The sequence below is a fragment of the Rattus rattus genome, chromosome 8, assembly GCF_011064425.1.
Source record: "Rattus rattus isolate New Zealand chromosome 8, Rrattus_CSIRO_v1, whole genome shotgun sequence".
NCBI classification, from domain to species: domain Eukaryota; kingdom Metazoa; phylum Chordata; class Mammalia; order Rodentia; family Muridae; genus Rattus; species Rattus rattus.
This window is the reverse complement of record NC_046161.1, coordinates 77,233,975-77,239,974: the sequence shown is the minus strand read 5'-3', so window position 1 is coordinate 77,239,974 and position 6,000 is coordinate 77,233,975.

Below are 6,000 nucleotides of genomic sequence, written 5' to 3'. Positions count from 1 at the left end.
GCAAGCTGAATTTGTTTTTTGCCAAATGGAGAGCTCAAATGGAGCTCGGAGAACCACGGAGCCGACTGTATCTGGGGATGCAGAATGAGATCTGCCCAGGGATGCAAATGTGAATGCTGTCAGCGTAATCTAGATTCCTGATTATTGGGGGGGTGGGGTGGGGTGTATGAGGGCTGTACATGGTTCTTTGCCTTAATATACCTGTGTAAAATGACCTTTATTTTCAAGTTTCACTATATAGTCATATGAGATATGAATCAAGAGCATCAGTATCCAGGCTGGTGTGATTACTTTAGCCAGTTAAGGTGCTGTCCATCAAGCCTGCTGCCTTGAGTTGGATGCCCTGAACCCACACGGTGGAAGAAGAGAACTGCTTCCTGTCAACCGCCCTCTTACTACCGCATAGCTTGAACAGCCTCCCAGTAAACACACATCCACAAAATAAATAAGTATAGTTAAAATGTTTAAGTCAATACTAAATCAGATTCACAATTTAGTACGTGGCCACTTTAAAAGAAATCAGTTTTTACCAATCTGAAAAGTTAGTCTCTTCGAATGACATATTTTGTAATTATAAAGATGTGTATTTCACCTTAACTTTACGCCTACAATAAAAATGTTTTACGTTCTCTTAACTTTTATTGTAGCCTGGTGGAGTTTTTCAAAGTCACGGTTTGTATTTTAATAATTTCTTACTGGATTTAAATTATCCGTAAGCTTGTTTTACTCATCCTCAGACATGAACACTAAAATTCTGACGTTATTTTGGGAAATAATAATATAAGGCAATCCTGATTGGTTTGTTGGGGGCCAAACTTAACAACAAACGGAGGAATCTACACCAGAAGCCCAGCGAAGGGCAGTGCACTGACAGTGTCTGGGAAGACTTTAGGCAGAGCAGGGTCATGACAATCACACATACACCTCCGCCATTTATAATTCAGATAGAATTTGACAATGGCAAGCATCTAGACACTGAGAGAAAGGAAGTATCTCTCTGGGTTGCAACTGGCTAAAAAAAAATTCTGAGAGGAAGAAAAAGCCAATCCTCAGACCTAAGATAATCAACAATTACCAAAACAATTCTAGTTATTAAAGAGTTATCTTATAAAAGACCACTTAAGTTGATCTGTGCTCCATGCTAAGTTGTGAGACTGTATGTGTCGTCGAGCTGCTATATTTTGTTAATTTTAGTTCCAAAGTTCCACTCATTTTAAATATCTTTTTTAAGCTAACATCATACAAATCCATTTCTAGGTAATATGAATGTAATACAATCTTATGAAAATGAGAGATAACCCGTAATTGAATAGGAAATGTTACAGCTTTTAAAGAGGCTCCTTAAACTGAGGGGAAATGTAAGCCAGTAGTCACTCAAAAAGATATTAAGTTAGTTCCCTTCAGGTTTCTTTCAAATTCACAAGATAGATTCCCCGGACACCTAGACCACTGTGGCTCCCTCCTGTATCCATCCATGAGTTACTATGAACCAATTTTGCTAAAATAACCACACGCCTTCCAACATTCCAACACATTAAATCCCCCCACCCTCCAAGTCTACTTAAGTATTCTGCAATAAAGACTAAATTGAGGGACAATTCTGTCCTGGAGTTTGCTGAGGAAAGAGAAAAAAAATAACTATAAAAAGGAAATAATGGTGTAATTTTAAGAGGAATATTTATAGCTATGGGTATTAATTTGTTCTCTCAAACTGGCATGGTACTTAGAATTAGTCTAAAATAGATCAAGGCTACCAAATTTATAGTGGGTGGTTATTGGTTCAGCTACTACAAATGTGCAGAGCGGTGGATTAAACTAAACCCACAACTCCAGATTCTTACATGTTTGAGTTCAAATCCCAAGCCTCCTATCTGTCCTGGAAAGATCACCTACACTTTCCCTCATTTTCTCAACTATAAAATAGGAGTATAGCACTGCCTGCCTCTGCTGAGACACGTTGGGACCTTGAAAACAATTCAAATTCTGCATAGCAAAGAGCAGGCACTGATTGCCAGCCTTCGCGTTCCTTCTGTTTTTATGAAGGGGTAGCTGCAGGCCTGCTGTGTCTTAAATAACTTTTCGTCCTTCCCTCTCTCTTCTGATCTCTTGTATCGTCTTTCCACAGCAACTGTGGGTTTTTTTCATGACTATTTTTGTGTTTTGATTTTTTTTCTTTTTTCTTTTTTTCGGAGCTGGGGACCGAACCCAGGGCCTTGCGCTTAGTAGGCAAGCGCTCTACCACTGAGCTAAATCCCCAACCCCGTGTTTTGATTTTTTTTAGACTTTCATATGCGAGCGCACTGTACTCACATCGTTTTGACCCTTCTGACCCTCCAACTCCTCTCATGTACCCATTAACCCCTCTCAAACCCTTAACCCCTTTTTTATGATTATTATTGTTATACACACACCACCACCACCACCACCACCATCACCATCAACAACGACGACGACGGCAGCTTACCACATTCCGAATAGTGCTGCCCAACCGTACTTCTATTTAGGGCTCACCATCTGGGATTGGGAAACCTACCGGGGAGCTCGGCCTTGATGAAAATTGACCCTCCTCCTTTAGTAGTCACTGATCTGTAGCCTTTCGTCCAAGAGCGGGGTCTTGTTAATGCTTTCTCCTTCCCTTTGGCATATCTACTGCAGCTGTGTAGGTTGGGCGAGGACTCTCGTCGAGAGTTCCTGTGTGCATCATCCCTGTCACGTCTAGAAGACATTATAATGCAGCACCATTTCTCACCCTTTGGCTCATATGACCTTTCCATCTCTCTTGGCAGATATTTTCTGAGCCCCTCCAGACATTTCTCATCACCTAACACGCTGACTTCACACAGGCACTCACTGCTAGGTGAATGGATGTGTCTAATGCTTATTTCTCTGGAGTCCCCTCTGAGCCAGCTTTGTCTCTATTCCGTCCTCTAATGGATGGCAGGCCCTCATCCTTGTTTTCATAAATAACCGATGTCTGCCGTTCACATATGGAGATGGGTTTTCCTTCAGCTTTCTTCCAATTCATGAGATTCCTTTGGTATATAGGAATTGGTAACTACCAGAATGTGCAAGCATTTGTACAGTAGAGTCTCTCATTGACTTCCAAAGACATTTGCCACACTATGGGTCTGCAAATGATTCACTTGAATCAGTAAGGAGATAGGAGAGTCATGGCGACTCCTCTGCGGAGACTAGATGTTCTCTTCCACTACTCAGGTTCCAGAAATTATAAACACCCTCAGGAGAGCTGACCCTGGCAAGCATGGCAGAAAGCAGCAGCAAAGAGTTCTACTCGCTTTTAATTAGTGAGAGAATGGATCCTGCAGCAGGAATTTACCATAGTCCTTGGTGAATGGAGAAACCAAACCTTAGGAAAGGTTCTGTTAGTCCAGATCTCCCGCCACATTAATGAACAATGGGAATACAGTTTAGGTCCTGGTTTGTAGGCTATGCTCATTCAAGTGCAAAGAGATTATGACAATTGATAAATCAGTGTGTGCTGTTTTTTCTTATTCATTATTTTTAATGAAACCTTTGTTTGGTTATAATAACCTCCCATATGAATTCTTTAAGTACCAATGTTGTTAAAGTCATATGTAGCATTTATTAACAAGTATTAGAATAGCTGCAGCAGCCTGCGTTTTAGAATCTAAGTACCTGCTGGTTTCTCTGTCTCAAATCTTCTCCCTTCGGGGAAATCACAGTTGGCTCTCCCGTCTACTAGGTTGCATTGTGGAAGGTTCATGGGCAACATCCAGCCTGTCCCAGGCAAAGTGGCCTTTCACAAACTGCAGAAATCTGTATCCGGAGTAGGATAAGGTTCACACAGAAAATAACCAAAGGGCATTCACCACAGAGGGGCTTGCCTAGGACACCGTCAACAGATTCTTCCTGCCTTCCTACCTGCACTGCCTTAGGATCTGCCCTCCCAGGTTCCGTCTTCATCAACCTTCTCTTTGATTCGGTGAGCTCATCGATAGCCTCCCAAAAGACTTCTGTTAAATTAGCTACAGTTTGTTTTCATGACTTGGAATCAAATCTAGACGCCATCTGACTTGCAGGTTTCACTCTGCTTCATTTTTGTGAGTCTAAACCCTAGTTAAGTCTGTGAGTAGCAGCCCAAGAAATAAAGGTAGAAAAATGGTGCGTGTGTGTATGTGTGTGTGTGGTGTGGTGTGGTGTGTGTGTGTGTGTGGTGTGTGTGTGTGTGTGTGTGTGTGTGTGTGTGTGTATCACCTCCTAAGTCTACAACTATACAAGAAAAAAAAAGACTTTGTATTGTAATGTATACAAAAGAAAGACAACCTCGGTTTTACTATGGAACTCTATTTGTCTTAAGATGGTCTGCAGTTTAAGTTATTCAAGTGAGAGTCTTTTTGTATGTTTACAGTTGATGCAACTGTTTTATGAAAGCAAAAACAATATCACCACGGCTCTATTTGTAAATGTAGGTGCTCTGTGAGCTGGTGACACACGTATATTTCCTTTAAAATTTCACAGGGAAATTAATCTGTTTATTTGTGTAGGTGATGGTAAGCCACATAAACATATCTAATTAATAAATTAGGGAAAACTATGTAATTATATTTTAATTTATTCACATTAAGCCATAGATATATTCTGTTTCTCGAATACATAGACACAGCCTGTGAAAATGAGATAATGATTTCACCAGAAATTGTATCTGTTCTTTAGTTGTAAACTGCACTTATCAGGTTAGATGAGAAAATTTATAAAAGGTGTTCATTTTTAAAAGCACGAAACAGGATTTTTTTTTTCTTGGTTTGGTCTGCCCTGTGCAGAGAACTGAATGAGAGGAGAAACAGTGAGAAAAGAGAAGAGAAGAGGAGAGGAGAGGAGAGGAGAGGAGAGGCGAGGCGAGGCGAGGCGAGGCGAGGCGAGGCGAGGCGAGGCGAGGAGAGGAGAGGAGGAATTAACCCATCATAATAAAACACATATTCTTTCTGGAAAAAATAGTCATTTTTGAAAGAATATAAAACAAAAGTTCTAAAATGTAATATAAAACAAAGCTTTACCCTCCCTTTTTAATATAAGTTCAGGGAGCCAAACTCCAGGCTTCATGCTTCCTGCGCAGAGACTTTCAGGAGACTGAAGCATCTCCTCAGCCCCAAGGTTGTCCCTACCAATCGGTAAGTCCCCGGGGCACAGGAATGGAGTCGTCACTCCTTAGCCCTCTGCTCTGCAAGTCCCATCCCATGGTCCCACAGAACCCCGTAGTCCACTTTTATCCACCTCAGTGCTCAGAGACTCCAGTCTGGGAGAGGTTCAGGAGCCCTTTCCTTAGAGTTGCTGGGGTTCAAAGCTACGACCATGAACAGAATAATGAGCTGCTCTAGCCATGGCCTATTTCTATGCTAATTTTTGTTTGTTTGTAGTCTTGTACAATACTAGGGACCAAACCCGGGCTTTTCCCATTCTAGGGCGCTACTCTGTCCCTCAGCACCACCCATAGCAGAGAAACCTTGTATTTTGTTGGTCTAAATATTTTGTCCTTACTGAAGCTTAAATCGTTGAAACTCAAAAGCAAGGAATTTGTTCTCTACAGTCTACTGTGTCATTCCCTCGGCCAGTGCAACAGCCAAAATGTAAGGGTTCAGTGACGTGTGCGGCAGGGGAGGGACCAGAGGAATGCAATTTCACACAGCCATGGCCGGAGGGTAGCATCTGCTCTCCCTGACTTCTAACAGGGTGTAGAGCTGCACCGCGCACATTCCTGCTCTGTGACTAACAGTTTTAGTCCTCCAGAAAGAACCTAGGCATGTCCTTTAGTTGACAGCAGCTGCCCTTCTGAGCCTCTTCCCTTGGGCGAAAGCTTCTAAAAGTTCTTCTACTTGCGACCCTTTCTGCCTGAGCGATTCCTAGATGACTTTGGGTATGCTGATACAGAAAATAAGGGTTTATACCCTTTACACCTTGACTGATAATAAATCAAATATTTAAAATTCGGGATGCACACAATTTCACCATTTATTAAAGATG